This window comes from Pan paniscus, chromosome 14 (genome assembly GCF_029289425.2).
Source record: "Pan paniscus chromosome 14, NHGRI_mPanPan1-v2.0_pri, whole genome shotgun sequence".
In the NCBI taxonomy this organism is placed as follows: Eukaryota; Metazoa; Chordata; class Mammalia; order Primates; family Hominidae; genus Pan; species Pan paniscus.
Genome location: NC_073263.2, coordinates 37532864 through 37558964, shown reverse-complemented (window position 1 = coordinate 37558964; position 26101 = coordinate 37532864).

Here is a 26101-nt window from a genome sequence, read left to right as displayed (position 1 = left end):
ATATAATTTGATTAACTCCTACTAACCAAGATCAGGTTATCCAGACTATAATTCATTGGCAGGCACATTTTTTTTAAACTGAATTGTATCTTTGAAGTATGCTGCCTACATTGAGGGTTACTATAAGACAGGCCTAATATATGTGTCTGTATGTGTTCTGGAAAGACCTTTAAGTAGGGATATGCTAGTCAACATTTGACAACTAGCTTTCTAGGGGACAAAAATCCCTTCTCTGCAGCATTTGCCAATCCCCATGGTGTAAATTCTTCCACGCTGGCTAATTTCAAGATATCAATGTGACCTCACTGGACTCAAGGTTGAGAAGACATGCCCACAAATGTATCACATTGCATGGTTTAAGCTAGAGCGAATCAGCTCCTGAATATCACTGCCTGCAGAATGAGCATACTTCTCTAGAATGATGGCTTCTTTTACCTTGTGGATAACAGCGACTTGCATCCTGGATCAAATTTTATTTATCATATTTGTGCTACAAAGCTTAGAGCCAAACTGAAAGCTAATTTAAAGTAATATATGTATGTTTTCATGTTTTTGTTGCCTCATTTCTAGGTCTATTTGATCTTAACTCAATCCTTGTTTTATTTTTTTTAGTTTTGTTTTGTTTTCAGAGATAGGGTCTCACTCTGTAGCCCAGGCTGGAGTATAGTAGCATGATCATGTCTCACTGCCCCTTCAAACTCCTGGGCTTGAGCAATCCTCCTCCCTCAGCCTCCCCAGTAGCTGGGAGTATAGATGTGCCCCCACCATGCCTGGCCTTGTTTTTATTTCTTTTATTCCTATTCTTAAAGTTCATTCCATCCTTTAAAATTTATAAGCTATATCAATTATTTTCTAGAATGGGTCATAATAGACTTAAAGAAATAAATGAATAATCCTTGGACAGCTTCAGACACAGAGTGGGAATTAAAAACGAATTACTAAAATATCTTATGGCTAAAAGTGAAAGAAAAAGGGGTTGCATATTAACTCCACTTCCACCTGGGCGGGAGCAATTTGCTTCCCTCTCTGGCCCTCAGTATTCTTACCTATGTAATTAGGTATATCAGGAAAAGCTCTAATACTATTCAAATTATCCATAATTTTGTCACTTCAAAAGCCACTGGTTCATTGTAAAACTACATTGCATTGATATTTAACACAGTTTAAATAAATTATGTAGTTTCATGCTATGTTCAAATGATTTTAATGTACTCAATTTTAACTTTTGCAGACTGCTATTGGCTCACTGGTGTTGACAGGCAAACTTGTAGCTACATGTTATTAGCTCTTTATAAAATGACATTTCATCTGTAGGCAGAGTAAAAAATTTTGAATTTTATGCATGAAAAGACTGATAGCTGGCACAATTATTAATTTCTGCAGGCTTCCTGTTGGTGGTATATGATTTGGAAAAGACATTTGCATTTACACTCTAATACAAAAATGATTCTATCCTGTCAGTTAATTTTGGAAAGCAAAATACTTTAAGCAACTCTACTTTAATAGTCCTAGTTCCCAGGGATATGTTAGCAATTCATATGAGCAGATGGCTATGGCCTGGTAGAAAGTGTTCTGGGACTGTCAGAACTTGTACTTGAATTACAGCTATGCTTTACTAACCACTTGACCTTAGAGAAGGTATGAAATAATCTAAGCCTTAATTTTGTGTTGTAAAATGGGCAAATCCATTCAATTTTCAGGACTGATTTGGAGATCAAATGAATTAATAGAGTTAATATTCTTAGCATAGTTCTAACTTGGCAAATGCAGATATTTGTGACAATCCCCTCCCTGGTCTTTTCATGTGTTCTTTAGTGCAGAATTGCTCAGTCATATTCAAGGGTTTGTTTTAAATCAAATGGCAAGGAAATCAATTGTTTCTTCCCAAATTCCTCAGTGCATGACTTATCTCACTAGAACAAATTTAGGTAAAATATTCCAGTGATAGGTATCTCAATGAGGAAAAAACATCAAATAATTGTTATAACAGGCAAGGCCTACAAGTATTCTGAATTAAAAAGGTTGATTTGTTCTGTTTTTTTCTACTGCTTAACTACATGAAAATAGTGATATACTTCAAAATTTGGAAATAATTACCTTACATTCTGATTCCATATTGTAAGAAGAAATAAAAGAGATGTTCTTAGAAGTTAGATACAAGGAAAAAGGAATGAAAGAAAATCCTTTATAAATTTTTATGAATCATATGTTCAAAATAAATCTTACTGTGGAAGATATTTTAATCACCTTATTTTAAAAATGTGTTGAAGAAGGAAAGTGAACTTGTGATAATATCATTTAAATGCATTTATGGGGCATAAAATAAGCCTAATAAGAAACTAAAGTTACTGGATTTTTACTTTTAATTAGAAGCAGTTGAATTTAAATTCCAGATAAAGAAAGCATAAGCAGTGCAATGTTTGTCAGCTAAAAGACCATAATAATTGAGTTTGAAATTGATTTCTCATCTGTCTGTTTCAAAACATACAACATAGAAATTACCATGAACTATATAGTGTATGTGTCGGGGGTGGAGGAGGGACTCTGGGAAAAGGGTGGACCGTGGACTAATATTAAAACACAATAGGTTTCTACTTTCTATTGTGTTTTAATATTATTCCACGGTCCACCCTTTTCCCAGAGTCCCTCCTCCACCCCCGACACATACACTATATAGTTCATGGTAATTTCTATGTTGTATGTTTTGAAACAGACAGATGAGAAATCAATTTCAAACTTAATTATTATGTAGAAAGCTGAAACTGGATCCCTTCCTTACACCTTATACAAAAATCAATTCAAGATGGATTAAAGACTTAAACGTTCGACCCAAAACCATAAAAACCCTAGAAGAAAACCTAGGCATTACCATTCAGGACATAGGCATGGGCAAGGACTTCATGTCTAAAACACCAAAAGCAATGGCAACAAAAGACAAAATTAACAAATGGGATCTCATTAAACTAAAGAGCTTCTGCACAGCAAAAGAAACTACCATCAGAGTGAACAGGCAACCTACAAAATGGGAGAAAATTTTCACAACCTACTCATCTGACAAAGGACTAATATTCAGAATCTACAATGACCTCAAACAAATTTACAAGAAAAAAACAAACAACCCCATCAAAAAGTGGACGAAGGACATGAACAAATACTTCTCAAAAGAAGACATTTATGCAGCCAAAAAACACATGAAAAAATGCTCATCATCACTGGCCATCAGAGAAATGCAAATCAAAACCACAATGAGATACCATCTCACACCAGTTAGAATGGCGATCATTAAAAAGTCAGGAAACAACAGGTGCTGGAGAGGATGTGGAGAAATAGGAACACTTTTACACTGTTGGTGGGACTGTAAACTAGTTCAACCATTGTGGAAGTCAGTGTGGCGACTCCTCAGGGATCTAGAACTGGAAATACCATTTGACCCAGCCATCCCATTACTGGGTATATACCCAAAGGACTATAAATCATGCTGCTATAAAGACACATGCACACGTATGTTTATTGCGGCATTATTCACAATAGCAAAGACTTGGAACCAACCCAAATGTCCAACAATGATAGACTGGATTAAGAAAATGTGGCACATATACACCATGGAATACTATGCAGCCATAAAAAATGATGAGTTCATGTCCTTCGTAGGGATATGGATGAAATTGGAAATCATCATTCTCAGTAAACTATTGTAAGAACAAAAAACCAAACACCGCATATTCTCACTCATAGGTGGGAACTGAACAATGAGATCACATGGACACAGGAAGGGGAATATCACCCTCTGGGGACTGTTGTGGGGTGGTGGGAGGGGGGAGGGATAGCATCGGGAGATATACCTAATGCTAAATGATGAGTTAGTGGGTGCAGCGCACCAGCATGGCACATGTATACATATGTAACTAACCTGCACAATGTGCACATGTACCCTAAAACTTAAAAGTATAATAAAAAATAAATAAATAAATAAATAAAACACAATAGGGCCAGGCGCAGTGGCTCACGCCTGTAATCCCAGCACTCTGGGAGGCCGAGGTGGGCAGATCACCTGGGGTAGGGAGTTTGAGATGAGCCTGACCAACATGGAGCAATCTCGTCTCTACTAAGAATACAAAATTAGCCAGGCCTGGTGGCACATGCCTGTAATCCCAGCTACTCAGAGGGCTGAGGCAGGAGAATCGCTTGAACCTGGGAGATGAAGGTTGCAGTGCACTCCAGCCTGGGCAACAAGAGTGAAATTTCATCTCAAAACCAAAACAAAACAAAAACCACAATAAAGTATCTTTTTATAAATATAAGTAAAATCTAGGAATATAGAGGGCTAATTACCAACTTTATCTTGCAGTATATTGTATCTTAGCTTATAAGACAATATTTACATATGGACTTTACAGCTCATAATTATTATTACTACTAGTATATTTATAGTAACATCTATAAATTATTAATGCAAAATAGATTCTGTTTTAAAACTCTCAATAGCCATTATGTCTGTTTCCATATACATATTCATATATTTGATCTCTGATTTTCAACCCGAGTGTTTCAATACCCTTCAATGTGTAGAGAAAGGAATAAAATTGCTCCCATCTCTCCCATGTTCTTAAGTTTACTTGAGCCTCTGGCCAGATACCAGTCTACCGGTACTTTAGGTTATGGGGTGCCTGGGGTATTACCTGGTTTATTTCAACTAAGAACACATATCATGCTGTATCTCCCACGTACCCAGGAACGCAGCTGGAAATGCTATGGGAATGCAGGGGAACTATATGTTCCCTTGTGGTCTCTGCATCCTTCCCCTCTACCCTTTCAGAATTGTATGAACTGAGCAGCTTTGCTCCTGGGACTAATAACTACTCTGACTGATATTTAATTTGTTGTTTTCTTCTAAGGTAATTACACCAGTACATAGTAGTTTCTGTCACCTAAATTTTTTTTAAAAGATTGGCGAAGACAGCACCTTACTTTTCTTGTCTCTGTGACAATGTCTGTAAGATCCATTTGCAAGCTGTACAAAGACAAAAAGATATCATTATTAAATGTTTATACCATATAGTCCAACATTTGTATGTAACTTTATGTACAAATATGTTTATTATTTGATGAGCTTGTCTCAGTGCCAGCTGTCACTAAAAGAAGGAGAAAAGAGGAAATAGTGGGTAGGATACAATTGAGGGCTTCACATTTAACGATTATTCCCATCTGCTTTCAGAACAACTTTTCTCAAAGAGAATGTGGAGACTAGAAAATAACTGGCAAATTTGTTCTTGTAAAATAATTTCTTTTTTGTTTATTTTGTCTGTTTGATCACAAACAAGAGCATGACATGTGAAATACTTTCTACCAGTGGTTACATAATTAAATAGTCAGCTATTGAAAAAAGTATGAAATATTGATTTGAAAGACACTTTTCACCAAGCACTGTTCTAGACATTAGAAAGATGGTAAAAAATAATGTAGATACATGTTCTGCTTTCATGGAGTTAACATTCTCATGGGATATACAGCTATGCAGCTGAACTTTGGATTGCGATGAACCTTCTACAGTATGCCCCATGCTGAATTTAAGTACTTTTGACCTGACCAGTATGTTTGGTTAAAACTCTGTGATATGGTTTGGATTCATGTCTCCACTCAAATCTCATGTCGAATTTTAATCCTCAATGTTGGAGGAGGGGCCTGGTGGGAGGTGACTGGATCATGGGGGTGGATTTCCCCATTGCTGTCCTGTGATAGTGACTGAGTTCTCACGAGATCTGGCTGTTTAAAAGTGTGTCTCTCTCTTTCTCCTGGTACTGCCATATAAGACATGCCTCCTTCCTGTTCGCTTTCCCCACGATTGTAAGAACTGATGGCAATCCTACTCAAAGTATTTGGAAAAATAGAGGAGGAAGGAATACCTCCAAATTCATTCTATAAGGCCAGTATTATCCTGATACCAAAAGTAGACAAACATGAAGAAGGAAAACTACAGGCAAATATATCTGATAAGTACTGATGCAAAAATCCTCAACAAAATACTAGCAAACTGAATTCATAAACATATTAGAAAGGTCATTTACCACGACCAAGTGGGATTTATATCTATGATACAAGGATGGTTCAACATACATAAATCAATCAGTGTGATACATCATATCACCAGAATGAAGGATAAAAACCATATGATTATTTCAATTGATGCTGAAGTAACATTGGATAAAATTCAATATCCCTTCATGATAAAAAGCCTCCAAAAACTGGGTATAAAAGGAAAATATTTCACCATAATAAAATCCACTTATGACAGACCCACAGCTGGCATCATACTGAATGGAAAGAAACTGAAAGCCTTTCTTCTAAGATCTGGAACATGACAAAGATGCCCACTTTTAACTGTTATTCAACATAGTACTGGAATTTCTATTTAGAGGAATCAGACAAGAGAAAGAAATAAAGACATCCAAACTGAAAAGGAAGAAGTCAAATTACCCTTGTTTGGAAATGATATGATCTTATATTTGGAAAAACCTAAAGACTTCATAAGAAACATATTGGAGCTGATAAACATATTCAGTAAATTTGCAGGATACAAAATCAACATATACAAATCAGTAGCATTTCTATATGCCAACAGTGATCAATCTGAAAAAGAAATAAAAAACATAATCCTATTTACAATAGCCATAATTAAAATTAAATACCTAGAAGTCATTTAAAACAAAGGGTGAAAGATCTCTGTAATGAAAACTATAAAACAGTGATGAAAGAAATTGAAGAGGACACCAAAAAATTAACAGAGATTCCATGTTCATGGATTAGCAGTCTACCAAAGCAGTCTAAAGATTTAATTCAATCCCTATCAAAATACCAATGGCATTCTTCACAGAAATAGAAAAAAAAATCCTAAAATGTATATGGAATCCCAAATTCTCAAATGGCCAATGCTATCCTAAGCAAAAAGAACAAAACTAGAGGAGTCACATTACCTGATTTCAACTTATACTACAGAGCTATAGTAAACAGAACAGCATGATACTGGCATAAAAACAGAAACATAGACCAATGGAACAGATAGAGAACCCAGAAACAAATCCACACACCTACCATAAACTCATTTTTGACAGGAGTACCAAGAACATACACTGGAAAAAGACAGTCTTTTCAATAAATGGTGCTGGGAAAACTTGATATCCATAAGAAAAAGAATGACACTAGATCCCTATCCCTCACCATGTACAAAAATCAAATCAAAATGAATTAAAAACTTAAACCTAAGACCTCAAACTATGAAGCTACTACAAGAAAACATTGGGAGGGTCAGGCATGGAGGCTCCTGCCTGTAGTTCCAGCACTTTGGGAGGCAGAGGCAGAATTCCTTGAACCTAGGAGTTCAAGATCAGCCTGGGCAATGTGGTGAGATTTGGTCTCTACAAAAAATACAAAAATTAGTTGGGCATGATGGCATGTGACTGTAGTCCCAGCTACTCGGAAGGCTGAGGAGGGAGGGTTGCTTCAGCCTGGGAGGTCAATGCTGCAGTGAGCTATGATCCTGCCACTGCACTCCTGCCTGGGCAACAGAGCAAGACCTTCACAAGAAATATTAAAAAAAAAAAAAAAAAAGAAAGAGAGAGAGAGAGAAAGGAAACATTGAGGAAAGTTTCCAGGACATTTGTCTGGGCAAACATTTCTTGAGCAATACCCCACAAGCACAGGGAACCAAAGGAAAAATAAACAAATGGGATCACATCAAGTTGAAAAGCTTCTGCACAGCAAAGGATACAATCAACAAAGTGAAGAAACAACCCACAGAATGGAAGAAAATATTCGCAAACTACCCATCTGACAAGGGATTAATAACCAGGGTATATAAAGAGCTCAAACAATGCTATAGGTAAACATCTAATAATTAGATAAAACATGGGCAAAAGATTCAAATAGACATTTCTAAGAAGAACACATACAAATGACAAACAGGCATATGAAAAAGTGCTCAACCTCACTAGTCATCAGAGAAATTCAATCAAACCTACAATGAGATATCTAACCCCAGTTAAAATGACTTATATCCAAAAGATGAGCCAAGACAAATGCTGGCAAGGATGGAGAGAAAAGGGAACCCCCATACACTGTTGGTGGGAATGTAAATTAAAACAACCACTACGGAGAACAGTTTGGAGGTTCCTCAAAAAACTAAATATAGAGCTGCCATATGATCCAACAATCCCACTGCTGGGTATATACCCAAAAGAAAAATCAGTATATCACAGAGGTATCTGCACTCCCATGTTTGTTGTAGCACTGTTTATAATAGCTAAGATTTGGAAGCAACCTAAGTGTCCATCAACAGATGAACATATAAAGAAAATGTGGTAAATATACACAATGGAGGACTAGTTCACCACAAAAAAAAATGAGATCCAGTCATTTGTAACAACATGAATGTAACTAGATGTTAAATGAAATAAGCCAGGCACAGAAAGACAAACATCACATGTTCTCACTTATTTTGGGATGTAAAAATCAAAGCAATTGAACCCATGGACATAAAGAGTAGAAGGATGGTGTCCAGAGGCTGAGAAGGATAGTAGGGGGTTTGGGAGGTGGTAGGGATGGTTGATGGGTACAAAAAAAAAATAATAGAAAGAATGAGTGAAACCTAAGATTTGATAGCAAAACAGGATGACCGTAGTCAATAATAAATTATATATTAAAAAATAACTAAAAGAGTTTAATTGGATTGTTTGTAATGCAAAGGATAAATGCTTGAAGGGATGGGTACTCATTTTCCATGATGTGATTATGACACATTGCATACCTGTATCAAAATATCTCGTGTGTCCCATAAATATATATGCTTACTATGGACACACAAAAATTAAAAATAAAAGAAATCTTAAAGTGCATACAACAGTATCTGACACATATCAAACAAGTTGTAAATTCTAGCTATTGTTTTTGCTGTTATTTCTTTAAAGTATAATGATTATAGATTTCTATTTATTTTCTTCTGTTAGTAGATAAATAAGGTATAGTTTCTGGTAAGTAAGAGAGACATGGATTTATATATTTATATCATCTCATGCAATATGGCATTCTGAAAATGTGGTATTAAAATGTATTGGCAAATAATCTACCTGGGCCTCATATTTATTATTATTAGATAGATAATAGTATTCATTAAGCAAGAGAAAACAACCATGATGGAAAACAATTACAGATAATGAGATGATTAAGGACATATTTATTTTGTGCCACCTGAGACATTGTAGAGTTTTAATAGTTGGATAGTGGGTCTTGAACTTAGGAGAAAAAGACTTAAGGTGTAAGAGTAGAAATACTAGCTCTACCCTTTGCCAATTGTTTGATCTAGAACATGGTTATTCATTTCTGAATCTCAGTTTTATACTCTTAAAAATAAATGGAACAGATAACTAATGAGATACTATATGTGAAGTTGGCTAGCACTGCACTTGAGGTTTTAGTTATATCCTTTGTCTTTCTTTCCATTTCATTCCTCCTCTTCTCTTTCCCATACCATATAGTGTAACCATCATTGGTGTTAGAGACAAAAATAATTTGTTTTAAATCCTGATTCCATCACTTATTAATAATGTGACCTTTACTTAAACTCCAGGAAATTTTGTTTTATCATCAACTATAAAGTAAGCATGTAACCATGTGTTGGTTTTGCCAGGATTAAGTAAAGATTTAATTATTGTTTAGTATTTATTACTATGATTTTAATAATATGCCAGGAAAATACAAGGTGATTGTACAATGGTAACTTTCATTTTTTTTCTTTTTATCATTTCTATTTTCTATATGTATTTTTTCTTATTTATTTTTAAATAAATATTTAAAAATGTATTTTTAATTATATTTAAGAAATATTTTAAAATGCATTTTACCTTTTTAAATATTTGAGAAAATGTAAAATACATACACTTCAGGATTCTACATAAGATCTTGATTTTAGTGTTTGTCTGTTATATACTTTTGTGTGGGCTTTCTATTATTGATGCTGGCAAAGCTTGTCCAAATGTGGCTTTCTACTAGTAAATGAAGGCAACATAAAGTGTTATGCATGACTCACTTGGCTGACACACTTTCTTATTTGTTTGAATAAAAAGAAAAACCCTTCAGCGAGATTAAAATGTTGATTAGAGTGAAATCTAAGGATTTCTGAATTCCAAATTTATGTGATCCTTTCTTCTAATCCTTTCTTTAACTGCCTCCAAGCTTTGAACACCATAAAATGTACTTTAAAAAGCAAACAATGCCAAATAATTATTTTATTTTAATATTGATGAATAACGATATTTCTAATATCATATAAATCAGAAAAAATAGTTTTTTTAATTCAACAACTCATTCTGTTAAGCTTGCTATTTTTTTCTTCACCTATAAAGCATGAATAATATCCTCCCTTGGTTACCTCTTTGGATTAGTGGAATGATGAAATAATCCATATATAATTTTAAAACCCATAAATTAGTAAGTTATTGCTAGTAATACTCCAAGAAAATATGAAGATAGAAGCAATTAACACATTAAAAGTTAACAAATTATTCTGTTGTATAGCTGACAAATATCTGCTATTAAATAATGAATATGATCCAGCAGAGTTTTTAATGCTTTTTTTAACCCTAAAAGTAAATTTTCTAGAAAAACTACCAGCTATGTGAGTTTTAGAATATTAAAGATATTCTTGGAAGAGGAAATGTGAATGCTTGTTGAAAAATAAGATTGTTGGCAGTTCGTTGTCAAAAAAGCTTAAAATTCCAAAGTGTCTACCAGTTGTATAGTACTAAAATAAACCTATCCTTGCTTTTTTCAAAATTTTATCAATAACCATGCAGCTGGGAACTGCACAAGCTAAATTAAATCAACATATTGGAAGAAAAGGAGTTGATGATGACAGTAATCACTGAGTATTTAAGTGATGTAAAGGCTGAGAAGCAAATAAAAGAGGAGGGGGACGGGAGAGATAAAATAAATCATAAACAGCAGATAGTTTATAACTAGGGCAAGCCAGTAGCTTTAATGAACATTTTCCATAAAATAGCATGACAAGTGATGCTTAAAATATTGTGCATACAATTAATTATTGCTGCTTCTCTTTTTTACCCAGTGGATAACATACTGAATTTGTAATTTTATTATTTCAAACTAATAGGTTTTGTACATAATTATGACAAATTCCTTTAAGGTTTTCATGAGATGTCAGTACTAGTTATGATCAAGAGCTATAAAATGACTGCAATATAGGTTGGTTTCAAGTGTAATTTCTAAACTAGCCAATGTTTTCAAGAATAATTTATTATTAAATTCTAAGGCAATTACTTATTAACCATTAAAAATAAAAAATAAATTATATATTTGACTCAGGAAGCTAGAGAAAAGCCTTTTTTTTTTTTTTTTGTTTTGAGACGAGTCTCATTCTGTCACTCAGGCTGGAGTGCACTGGTACAATCTCGGCTCACTTTAATCTCCACCTCCCAGGTTCAAGAGATTCTTCTGCCTCAGCCTCTCGAGTAGCTGGGACTACAGATGTGTGCCACCACACCCAGCTTATTTTTGTGTTTGTAGTAGAGACAGGGTTTTACTATGGTGGCCAGGCTGGTCTCAAACTCCTGACCTCAAGTGATCTGCCTGCCTCAGCCTCTCAAAGTGCTGGTATTACAGGTGTGAGCCACTGCGGCTGGTGGAGAAAAGATTTTTTAATTAAGAAATTTAATATCAAAAGTAAACAAGATATTTCTAAATAATATATAAGGAAATAAGTGAAGCACAAGAGAAACTAGAAAATATTTTTAATTAAATAATATTAAAAATGTAATCTCAAACTTTCTATGGTACAACAAATCAGTGCTTTGTAATAAATGTAGATAGATTTAAACACTTTCAAATGCAAAGCAAACCCTAAATACATAGAAAAAATAAAATAAGAATAAAGAAAATTAAGAAATGTGGTCCCATGAAAGAACAATAAAACTGATAAGCTCATAGCTGGATAGATCACAAATTACCAGTTTTATTAATGAAAGGAAGGAACATTATAAAAAATAGCACAGACATTAACATGATTATTAAAAAATTTGAAAAATAATTATTGGACAATGAATTTAACAACTTAGATAAAAAAAATTCTTAAAAACACAACATGCAAAACTGACACAATATTAGTGAGAAAATGAAAGTATCCCTATGTCTCTTAAGGAAATTGAATGTGTTATAAAAGTCCTTCAATAAAGTAAACTTGAGAGGGGAGGCGCTTCAAGATGGCTGACTACAGACATCTGGTAGTAGCCTCTTCTACAAAGACAAACAAAATAATGAATAGATAATAACACTTTGAATACATCACCTAAAAAAAATGCTGGAATTCAACAAAGGAACGACAGGAAACACCTAAGGTGAAAAAGGAAAGGGAAATAAGCCAGGCTACTCTAGCTGTATTGGCTGGGAGACTGAAAAGACTCACCAGTGTGCAGAAAGGGTAAATGAGTGACTCCCACAGCAGTCTACATTCCCACCACAGACCCCTGCAATCCCAGCCATGGAAGAGCTCCTCAACTTATGATCCACATAGGTTTTGAAACTAAGATGGAGCACTGCCTAAAGACTGTGCAACAGCATTACTCCAGAGAAGGAGCACACGTTCTTTTGAAATAATTGAATTAGACAAATATTAAGAGGAATAAAAAAGGAGGAACAGTGTCTATGTGACATAAGGAACAACATAAAGTAACCAAATATTTAAATTTTCCGAGTCCCAGAAGGCAGAAAGGAAACAAATGTTGGACAAAACATTAATTTTAACATTTCTCAAGTCTAACAAGAGATTTAGACATTCAGATACAGGAAGCTCAGAGATCCCCAAACTGATATAATATAAAAAGTTGTTCTTTACAGCACACTGTAGTCAAACTATCAAAAGTGAAAGACAAAGTGAGAATTCTTTTGTAAATTCTACAAGAAAAAGTATATAGTCACTTATAATGGAACCCCCATCAGACTAAGTGAGTTTCTCAGTAGAAAATTTATAGGCCAGGGGAGAATTAAATAATATATTCAAAGTGCTGAAAGAAGAAAACTGCCAGCAAGGGATACTATACCCAGCAAAGCTACTTTTTATAAATGAAGGACAAATAAAGTTTTTCTCTGACAAGCAAAAGCTGAAGTAATTCATCACCACTAGACTGGACCCACAAGAAATGCTTGAGGGATCTGTACATGTGGAATTAAAAGGAGTATATCTGTATCACAAAAACACATAAAAGTATAAAACCCCACTGGTAGAAAAAAACACACAAATGAGGAAGAGAAAGGTCTCAAATGTTACCAGCACAGAAAAACACCACACCAAAAAAATAAACAATAAAAAAGAAACGAACAAAAGGACAAACAACCAGGGGTGAAGAAAACAACCAGGTATCAATTAATGAAATGGTAAGAATAAGCCCTCACATATCAATAAGAACCTTGAATGTAAATGGATTAAACTGCCCACTTCGAAGATATAGACTGGCTGAATGGATAAAAGAAAATAATATGACCCAACTATATGCTGCCTATAAGACACTCAACATAGCTGCAAAGACACATGTAGAATAAAATTAAAGGAATGGAAAAAGATATCCCATGCTAAGAGAAACCAAAAGTGAGTAGGAGTAGCTACACTTATATCAGATAAAACAGACTTTAAGTCAAAAACAGTAAAAAGAGACAAAGAAGGTCATATATAATGTTAGACATCAGTTCAGCAAGAGGATACAATTCTAACCATACATGAACCCAATACTGGAGCACCCAGATATGTAAAGCAAATATTAGATCCAAAGGGAGTGATAGACTCTTGTACTATACGTATTTGGGGGCTTCACTGCACAACTCTCAGCATTAGACAGATCATTTAGACAGAAAGTTAACAAAGAAATATTGGATTTAAACTGCCCCAAAGGAGCTAACAGGTACAGAGCACTTCATTTAACAGCTACAAAATACATGTTATTCTCATCGTCACATGGAACATTCTTCAGATAGTTTACATTTTAGAAGACAAAACAAGTCTCAACAAATTTTTAAAAATCAAAATCACAAGTATCTTTTCAGACCACAATATAATAAAACATCCATAATAAGAGGACATCAATAACAAGACATCAGTAACAAGGGAAACTTTGGAAACTATACGAATATATGGAAATTAAATAACATCTTCCTATATGATCATTGGGTCAAGGAAGAAATTAAGGAGAAAATTTTTAAAGCATTTTTGAAACAAATGAAAACCAAAATACAACATACCAAACCCAATGGGATACAGCAAAAAGCAGCATTTAAAGTAATGCTTATAGCAATAAATGCCTACATCGAAAAAGTAGAAACATTTTACATAATCTTACAGTTCTTCTCAAGAAACTACAAAACAAGAAAAAAAACAAAGCCAAAGTTAAAAGAAGGAAAGAAATAATAAAGACCAGAGCAGGACTAAATGCAATAGAGACTAAGAAACAACACAAATTATCAACAAATGAAAATTTGGGGTTTTTAAAAAAATTACATAAAGTCGATAAACTGCTAGTTATACTAACCAAAAATAAAGACTCAAACAATATCAGAAATGAAAAATGAGACATTATAACTGATGCCACAGAAATACACAAGATTATCAGGGACTATTATGAACAACTACACACTAATAAACTGACAAAACTACAGGAAATTGATAAATTCCTGGATATATACAACCTACCAAGATTAAAGCAAGAAGAAACAGAAAACCTGAACCGAATTATGAGTAATGATATTGAATCAGCTATAAAAGTGCCCCGACAAATAAAAGTCCAGGATCGAATGGCTGCCAAATTCTACCAGACTTTCAAAGAAAAACTAACACCAATTCTCCTCAAAGTATTTTTGAAAACATATAGAGGATGGAATTCTCCCTAACTTATTCTAAGAGGCCAGCATTACCCTGATACCAAAACCAGACAAAAATACAACAACAAAAATTACCGGCTAATATTCCTGATCAATATAGACACGAAAATCCTCAATAAAATATGAGAAAGCCAAATCCAGCAGCACATCAAATAGATAGCACAGTATGATCACGTAGAATTTATCCCAGGGATACAAGGATGATTCGACCTATGCAAATCAATAAACGTGATACATCACAACAACAGAATGAAGGACATAAATCATATGAACATATCAACATGCCGAAAGAAAGCATTTGACAAAATTCAACATCCTTTCACATTAAAAACTATCAAGAAACTAGAAGAAACATACTTCAACATAATTAAGGCTATATATGATAAATCCACTGCTAACATCATATTGAATGGGGAAAAGCTGAAAGTCTCTTTTTCTTTTTATTTATTTATTTATTTATTTATTTATTTATTTATTTATTTATTTTTTGAGACAGAGTCTCGCTCTGTCGCCCAGGCTGGAGTGCAGTCGTGCGATCTCGGCTCACTGCAAACTCCGCCTCCCGGGTTCATGCCATTCTCCTGCCTCAGCCTCCTGAGTAGCTGGGACTACAGGCACCCACCACCACGCCTGGCTAATTTTTTGTATTTTGTAGTAGAGACGGGGTTTCACCGTGTTAGCCAGGATGGTCTTGATCTCCTGACCTCGTGATCTGCCCTCCTGGGCCTCCCAAAGTGCTGGGATTACAGGCATGAGCCACCGCGCCCAGTCAGCTGAAAGTCTCTCATTTCAGAACTCAGACAACATAAAGATGCCCATTTTCACCACTTCTACTCAACACAGCACTGAAAATCCTAGCTTGAGCAATCAGGCAAGAAAATAAAAGGCATCTGAATTGGAAGATGGGAAGTCAAATTGTCCCTTTTTGCAGGTGACAAAAATCTCATATCTAGAAAAATCTAAAGACTCCACCAAAAAACTCCTAGATTTGATACACAAATTTGGTAAGGTTTCATGATACAAAAATCAACATAGAAAACTCAGTACTGTTTCTCATAGAGGGGAGCAACTCACACTGGGGCCTGTCAGAGTGTGAAGGGTGGGAGGAAGGAGAGGATCAGGAAAAATAACTAATGGATACTAGGCTTAATACCTGGATAATGAAATAATCTGTACAAAAAACTCCCATGACACAAGTTTACCTATGCAACAAACCTGCATATATACCCTTGAACTTAAAAGCTAAAAATAAAATAAAATAGAAAAGAAGCTTAAAAAACAAAATTTAGTATTGTTTCTATATACCTTAATGAAATAGCTGAGAAAAAAATATCAAGAAAGCAATTCCATTTACAATCGACACACATATACAAATACCTAGGAATAAATTTAACTAAAGAGGTGAAAGGTCTCTACAAGAAAAACTGCAAAAGTCTGAAAAATAAAAATAGTTGAAGAGGACACAAATGGAAAGACACCCTGTACTCATGGATCAGAGGAATTAACGTTATTAAAATGGCAATAATAACAATGAAAACTACAGATTTAGTACACTCCCTATCAAAATACCAATGTCATTTTTTCCCAGAAATAGAACTATCTTGAAATTTGTATGGAACCAAAAAGGGTCCAAATAGCCAAAGAAATCCTGACCAAAAAGAACAAAGCTGGAAGGATCTCATTGACTTCAAAATATATTACAGATCTATAGTAACCAAAAAAGCTTAGTGTTCACATAAAAACAGACACATAGACCAATGTAACAGAATAGAGAAACCAAAAATAAATTCACATATTTACAGTGAACTGATTTTTGACAAAGGTGCCAAAAACATGCAGTGCAGAAAGGATACCCTCTTCAGTAAATGTGGGAAAATCAGATATCCACATGCAGAAGAAAGAAATTAGACCCATATATCTCACTATATACAAAAATCAACTCAAGATGGATTAAAGACTTAAACATAAGATCTGAATTATATAAAACCACTAGAGGAAATAAGAGAAAACACTTTATGTCATTGGTCTAGGCAAAGATTCTATGGCTAAAACATCAAAAGTACAGGCGAAAATTCAAAATTATACAAGTATACAGATTAAAGTAAAAAAACTTCTACACAGCTAAGAAAGCAACCAACAGAGTGGAGAGACAACCTGTTGAATGGGAGAAAATATTTGCAAACTATTCATCCAACGAAGGACTAATATTCAGAATAGAAAGGGACCCAACAACTCAACAGAAAAAAGAAGTTATCTAATCAGAAATGGGTAAAGGACATGAACAGGCATTTCTTAAAAGAAGACATACAAATGGCCAACAGGTATATAAAATTGTTCAACATCAGTAATTGTTAGGGAAATGCAAATCAAAACCACAATAAGAAATTGTATTATCCCAGTTAGAATGGCTATTACTTAAAAGACAAATATAACAGATGCCAGTGAGAATGTGCAGAAAAAGGAACTCTTATAAACTGTTGGTGGGAATGTAAATTAGTACATTCACTAAGGAAAGCAGTAGGCAGATTTCTCAAAAACTATTCATAGAACTTTCATATAATCCAGCAATCCTGCTATTGGGTATTTATCCAAAAAAGAGTAATGAATATGTCAAAAAAAAACTCCATCCTCATGTTTATTGCAGCACAATTCATAATAGCAAATATATAGATTCAACCCAAGTGTTGAAGAAAGTGTGGTATATACACACAGTGTCCACAAAAAAGACTAAAATTATGTCATTTGCAGCAACATGAATGAAACTGGAAGTCATTATGTTAGGTGAAATAAGCCAGGCATAGAAAAACAAATATCACATATTCTCACTCATATATAGGAGCTAGAAAAAGTTGATCTTATAAAGGTAGATAGTAAAATAATAGATACTAGAGGTTGACCAGGATGTGTGAGTTTGTGGAGTGGAGGTGAAGAGAGGTTGGTTAATGGGTACAAGCATACAGTTAGATAAAATATATTTTAATGTTCAGTATCAGAGGAGGGGACTATAGTTAACACCTATGGATTGTGTATTTTAAAATAGCTAAAAGAGAGGACTTGAAATGTTCCCAACATGTGGAAATGATATTCGAGGTGATGAATACCCTAAGGACCGTGACTTGATCATTACATATTATATATGCATGTAACAAAATATCACATGTACCTCATAAATCTGTGCAAATATTATGTAACAATGAAAAACTAAAACATATATATTTGAAAACATAAAATTAAAATAAAGCAAATATCATGTCCTTACGGCTTCAATGATATCTCTGCCAAACATTCAAGAAGAAAATACCAATATCACATGAACTATTCCAAGAAGCAGGAGAGGAAGGCGCCCTCCTAAAATCATTTTATGAAATCAGCATCACTCTAATACAGGTTGAGTATCCTAATTTGAAAATCCAAACTCCAAAATTCTCCAAAATTTTAATCTTTTTGAGCACCAACATGATGCTCAAAGGAGCTGTTCATTGGAACATTTTGGATTTCAGATTTTTGGAATAAGGATGCTTAACCTAAGGATAATGCAAATATTCAAAAATCTGAAAAAAATTGAAAGTCAAAACACTTCTGGTTGCAAGCATTTCAGAGTAGGGATACTCAACCTGTACCAAAATATAACAAAGCTGTAGTTTAAAATATACACCAATATCTCTAAATTAATATAGATACAAAATTATTTAGCAGGTACTAGCCAACAAATACAGTAGTATTAAAAAGTTTAGTATACTGTGAACAATCAACATTAATCTGAGTAATTTGGGATTGGTTTTACATTTGAAAATCAACCATTGCATTTTACCATAAAAAGAGAATAAAAGACAAAAACTGTTCTCATTTCAATAGATGCTAAGAAAGCATATAACAAAATTTAACAGATAAAAAACTCTCAGCAAACTAAAGAATATAAGGAGACTTCCTCAACCTAATATAAGGCAGCTACAAAAGGCCTACAGCTAAATAATAAATATTTGAATATTGAAAAAGGAAGTGATGTACATTTCTACCACTTCTATTCTGCACTGCACTGGAGCTCTTCTCCAATGAAATCAGGAAAGGAAAACAATGAAAACAGATAGATAGATTTAAAAACAATAAAGATATAAAAGGAAGAAGTAAACCATTTATATTTGCAAACGTCATGATTAGTTACATAGCAAATCCTGAGGAATCTACAACAAAACTATGGAACTAATATATTTATTTAATGAGGTTGCATGATACAAGGTTAATATATACCACCAGCAAACAAAATGAAGAAAAACAATGCCATTTAAAATACTGTCCTTACACATAAAATGTCTTTGAATAAATTTAATAGATATGCAAAACTTCTGCATTAAAACATATAAAACATTGCTGCACTAAATTAAAGACCATCTATGTAAATATCTAAAGAATGAGTTTTACAAGATTCATGGGTTGGAAGACTCAGTATTCGTAAAACATCAACTTTACACAAACTGATCCATATATTCAATACAAATTCAATGTAAATCCAAATGCTGGAAGAGTTTTTATAGACATTGACAAGCTAAATCTATGCTTTATGTGGAAATGCGAGATCTAAAATAACCAAAGCTATCTTGAAAAATAAACCAAAGTTGGAAGATTACCTCATGACATCATGAGGTAATATAAAGCTACACTAATTAAGACAGTGCAGTAGTGGCATAAGTACTGGCACAAAAGTTTGATGTAACAAAATAGAAAGTTAAAACATACATACGCATTTATATACTGTCATACATAAATATTTATATAGTATCATTTGACTTATGAACAGACAATCAAATTAAAGGGAGAAAGAAAAGGTTTTTCTTTCAACACGTTGTGCTATAGAAAAATGTATATTCATGGGGAAAAAAAGAAAAAGAGAAGTCTGACTCTTACCTTACATTAAGCAAAACAATTGTTTAGATATAGAATGTAGACTAAAAGATAAAAGAAATGAGTATAGGACTTTTAGAGAAAAGAAGAAGGAAATATATTTTATGACTTGGGATACAAGCTTTTTCACCAATTCACAGAAAGCAATAACTTTTGAATAATATATATAACAATAAATCAGACTTTGTCAAAAAAAGTACTCATTGAAAATATCAGAAAATCAATGTGTAAGTGCTGGAGAGCAAAGAAAACAATCAGCAGAGTGAAGAGACAACCTACAGAACAGGAAAAATATTTACAAACATACATCTGCTAAGGGATTAATATCCAAAATATATAAAGAACTCAACTGCATTGTAAGAATAAAAAGAAGCCACTTAAAAAAACAGGTGAAGGACCTGAACACATATTTCTCAAAAAAGGCCATACAAATAGCCAAGAGATATATGAAAAAAGGTTCAACATCATTGGTCATCAGGGAAACACAAATTAAGACAACAATGAGATATTTCATACCTGTTGAAATGGCTTTGATCAAAAACAAAAGACAAGTGTTTTTGAGGATGTAGATAAAATAGAACACTTATGCCCTGTTGGTAGGAATGAAAATTACTATAGGTATTAATAAAAATAGTATGGAAGTTCCTTGAAAAATTAAAAATAGAATTACCCTATGATCCAGCAATCCCGCTACTGGGTATATACACAAAGGAAATGAAATCACTATGTCAAAGGATATCTGCCCTCTGGTGTTGATTTCAGCATTATTCACAACAGCTAAGATATGGAACCAACCTAAGTGTCCATCAACAGATGAATGAACAAAGAAAATATATATTTACACAATGGAATACTATTCAGCCCTAAGAAAGAAGGAAATTCTGTCACTTGTAACAACATGGATAAGCCTGGAGAACATTATGTTAAGTGAAATAAGACAAACACAGGAAGACAAATACAGTATGGCATATTCTCACTTATGCATGAAATCTAAAAATGCTGAACTCATAGAAGCAGAGAGTGGTGGTTACCAGGCGCCGGAAGTGGGGTGGGAGTTAAGGAAGATTGGTCAAAGGATAAAACGTTTCAGTTAGACAGAAGGACTAAGTTCAAGAGATCTATTTTACAACATGATGACTGTAGTTAATAACAATGTATTGTATACTTGAAAACTGTTTAAGAGAGTAGATTTTAAGTGTTCTCACCACACAAAAAAATAAGTATTCAAGGTGATGCATATATTAATTAGCTTGATTTAGCCATTCCACAATGTATCCATATTTCAAAACATCATGTTGTACACAATAAATATATACAACTTTTATTTGTCAATTAAAAAATTAATATTTTTTAAAATTAGTCAGGTGTGCTGGTACATACCTGTAGTCTGAGCTACTGAGGAGACTGAGGCAGGAGAATCACTTGAGCCCAGGAAGTCAAGGCAGCAGTGAGCTGTGATCTTACCACTGCACTCCAACCTGGGGTATAGAGCAAGACCTTGTCTCAAAGAAAGTATTAATTGATTAATTATAAAAGAAAACAAATGTGCAAGCCACAGCTGGAAAAAACATTCCCAAAGCAAGTATATGACCAAAATCTTGTCTCCAGAATTTATAAGGAGCTCTACAACTCAATAATAATACAAACCACTGAACTGAAAAAAAAATAGTGGGCAAAAGATTTGATAGGCACTTCAAAAAAGAGCAAGAGTAGGAGACAGAGACAGATATGAGTTCACAGAAAGCACAGGAAAAATAATATTATTTTATAAAGTAAAACTACAATGTGATACTACACAATGTATCTCATACCATATATAAGAAATAATTCGAATAGACCTATTGTAAGGGCCTAACTGTAAATCTTGTAGAAGAAAACATAGAAGACAGTCTTATGACATTGGGTTTGGCAAAGAGAATTTAAATAGGACACAAAAAGAAAAACTTTAAAAGGAAGCATTTAGTAAATTGGATTTCATCAAAATAAACTCTTTGAGTCTTCCGCAGTCACTATTACGAAATACAAACAGCAAGCCACACCAGGAGTAAATACTCCTAAAATCTATGCCTGACAATGGGGCTTGTATTTAGGACATAAAATGAGCTCTTACAATTCACTAAAAAGAAGGCAACCCATTAAAGAGAATATATGAATCATTTCCCCACTCAAAATCAAATATTATGATACTTAATACAAAATTGGCAGAGGTTAAGAAAATGAATAAGCAATTCATAAAAATCAGAAAGCTTTTTTATTATCTTTCTGTTGTTTGATGGATGCAACGATCATCACAGTTCTCTATGGTTCCTAATTATTCTTGTATTTTCATCTAATCAATAAACTGTTTCTTTCAAAATAACATTCTTTTTGGTCATTTCTGCACATCTCTTTTATTCATCAGCTGTTTTTAAAAGATTGCTGGTACCTTTTTACTGTCGATACTCTATGCATTACCTATCCCTCTGAGTTGAGAGGTGTAGGTAAAAGGTGGAGTATTCTCTGTAGTTTGAAAAGTTATTTTGCCAAGAAGCCCCTTCCCTGAATCACCTGACTGTGGGCTCAGTGCATGCTGGGCTGTGTGTGGCCAGGCACGTGGGCAGCACAGAGTGACATGGGCAGACTGCCTGTAAGCAGACACTGTGGTCAAAATAAAAAGGACTGAAATTCAGACATGGACACTTTATGCATCTTGGACACAAATACACACTCTGCAAAAAAGAGAAGGAATATTTTATATTTCGAAAAGTCACAAAGAACAAGGTAATCCCTTTTTCTCTTTCAAATCAGTAGTTTTTGCCAAGTAACATTTCCTCTGGGAAATGGTAGGGGGCCTTTTAATTCATAACAACTATTTTATTTCAAGTTCATTACTTATTTTTAAATTCATTTATAATTAATTATTTTTCTTTTATCTTTTATATTTTTTCCAAAATTCTCAAGTTTTTTTCTGTATTCACTCATATTGATTTTTTATACATTTTTAACTCTTATATTTGATTTCATTTTGCATAAGCATTGGCTCAAGGATCTTTATTTGAAGAAGTTTTCATCATATTTTCATCAGAAAATATTTAATCTTATCTCTATGTGTACCAAATAACATTTTAATTTAATTCTTAGATATTTTAATTCTTAGATATTTTAATTCTTAGATAATTTAATTCTTAGATAGAGGTCTTCTAACCTTGTGGATACTACAAATTAGAACCTCAAGTGATATAGACCTTCATTGCAAAATCTTAGGAGAGACTACTTTAAGCCACAACTTGGAGCTAAAACATAGATACACAATTTTTATTTTGGGGTTGTCTGCTCATAGTTGCATTTTCATTCCTTTACACGCAATCTTTCTTTGAGGAAACAATCCTTCATTATTTAATCTAATGAATTATTTGTAAGAGATTAAACACTTATTCTTATGTTTTTTAAAAAAAGGGTTTTTTTTTGTCCTAACAGTATGTTGATTTTTAAATTTCTTTTGTTTCTTAGTTTTCTTAATATTGCGTTTGGCAAGACATTTAAAATAATAATATTTTTTATAATTTATCTAGAAACTAGATGTTTTCAAGCATAATATTCTGAAAGCAGAAGTCAGTTAGGTCATATTGTCATTATTTGAGATTTTTGATAAGATACCACAATTTAGTTATAAATTTGAATTAATATTTGACATTGTTTTCTGTCCTGAAGATTTTTAAAGAGAAGCAACTATTATTATAAGTGGTGCAGTCTTTCCTTTAAAACCAATTTTTATATAAAACTGACATTATTCATCTAAGACTGAACCAAGTAAGGCTGTCTTTCTATCCTGCAACCATTGAAAGGTACAGCACTGACATTTAATAGGAAACATTCAGTCATTTGTTTTACAGAAAGACATTGGGCTTCTCTATGATATTGAAATGAATGTGAAAAGTACGGCAAAAGCATGCTTTAAGTAGGAAATTGAGAGATAAATTATTTTCTTTCAAACATTCCCACTAATTGGGGCTCAAATGAGGCTATGTGAGAGGCAAACATTTTCTAAAATAGGGTAGAAAGAAGGAGAAATGAGAATTTTCATTTTATGTGTAACTGACTGAAAAATAGCTTAAAGATGGAGATTAGAAACTACAGCTGGGTAAAATAAAAAAAATTTTAGATATCTTCTAAAATATATTCAAATTTTAATTTGAGTAGAAATGTATTCAAGTTAAAGGAAAATAATCGACTACCATTTTAAGCATCTTCATTTTTTATTTTGTTCTGCTGACTTATAACTAAGAGCTGCCTGAGCAGACTGAAATTTGTGTTATGTCATTCATAAACGAACACATTCTGAGTGTGCATCACACTTTTTACATTTGTTTAGTTTTGTTTTGAGACACAGTCTCACTCTGTCACCTAGGCTGGAGTGCAATGGCATGATCTCGGCACACTGCAACCTCCGCCTCCTGGGTTCAAGTGATTCTTCTGCCTCAGCCTCCCAAGTAGCTGGAATAACAGGAGCCCACCACTGTGCCCAGCTAATTTTTGTATTTTATTTTTTAGTAGAGACGGGGTTTCACCATGTTTGCCAGGCTGGTCTCAAACACCTGACCTCAAGTGATTCAACCGCCTCTGCCTCCCAAAGTGCTGGGATTGCATCTGACATTCTCAAACAATCTCTTGTTTCATTTTGTGGAACTCTATGTTCCACAAATGTGGAGTGCCAGGCCCACACTTTTAAAATTTTAAATGTTACTTTCTCAATTCTTGTATCACCATTTTCTAAGAAAAACTATATTTTTTATATTATGTGTGATTTACAGATATTTTTCTCTGTCACGGTGAAAAACCTAAAAGACAATTTTCATTTTAATATTAACTTTCTAGTTTTTGTCTGAAATTGCTTTTGATGAGGAATCACTCTGAAGAGCTATTAAATAATGGATTAACATTTAATGCAGTATCTGATTATTGAGAAAACACAGTTGAATTTCTTCATTTTATGCATGAAGTATTGACAACTACAGCCCATGCTGAGTGCAACTGATTTCAGTGGCAAAACCTCAGCAAAAGATTGTACCCCAGCTATATTGCCTGCCAATAGTGATATGTTTCACAACTGTTTGTGCTGAGACTTGGTATTTTCTCATAGACATTTCCTACTGTCTTATTGTTTGCTCATTTTCAGCTATAAAATATTGATTATGTAATCAAAAATACAGTTTTGATTATTTTCAGGGCTACTGACACACACCTTTAAGGAAGTTGGAGATACAGTGGTGAATATTGCTAGCAAAATCCCAGTGCCCATAAATGCAACTTATGTAGACTATGCCTGAGAATATGGGTTTCTAGCTTAGATTTTAAAGAAGCTTCATTATATGCTTGAATTTAAAAATCCCTGAAAACAATTGGGTAAGTGTATTTAGTTGTTTTAAAATTAAAAGAAACAATTTCAAGGTTTTACTATTTATTTTTTCTTTAAAAATTCACCTTTTCAGTGTCTAAGTAGATTTTAAAAGTCATTTGGATTCAGGAATTAAATCTAGTATTAATTCATATGATGTGGACATCCATGAAACTTCCTCAATATAATTGAACACAGATTTTTTAAGATCATGGATATAGAATACCTGTGAATTACGTCAACTCATCCAACTTTTCCATCTTTTGATTAACCCAGAATAATGTTGAAATATATACAGTTGAATAATTGTGTATGTGTGTCTGTGTGAACATACTCAAGTAAATGCTTTATAAATATAACTGTGTGATCTTACACAGTTCTTACACACACACAGCTGTATTTATAAGGTATTTGCTTATGTTCATGGTATATAGGTATGTAAATATGCACATACATGAAATATTGTTCATGAGGGAATCATAAGTAAAAATTATTGAGAGCAATTTACTAGTAACAGAGAAGCTATTCTAAAATTTCAGAAAGAGCATTTTTAAAAATTTACCAAGGTAAAACATAATTAATAATTAAATTTGAGTTCAGAACCAGCCATGGGCAGAGCTGGTTTCCAAACCGAGCTTATGGAAGATTATGTCCTAGAAGCACAGGCAATACAAAGGCAGCTGGCACATCGCCAATATTGTATTGCAGAATGTAGAAAGCTCTGTTCCTTGTCATATTGAAGTCATCAGTCCTGCTCTATTTGTCTGAAAAAGTAAACATTCTCTAGACGAAGAAATCACCATCCAGAATCCCATATACTGTGCCCAGCTTTTAATCTTAAATTTTGAGCCATGCCAAGAAAAAAGCCCCTAAACCACTGATTAATAAGTAAACTTA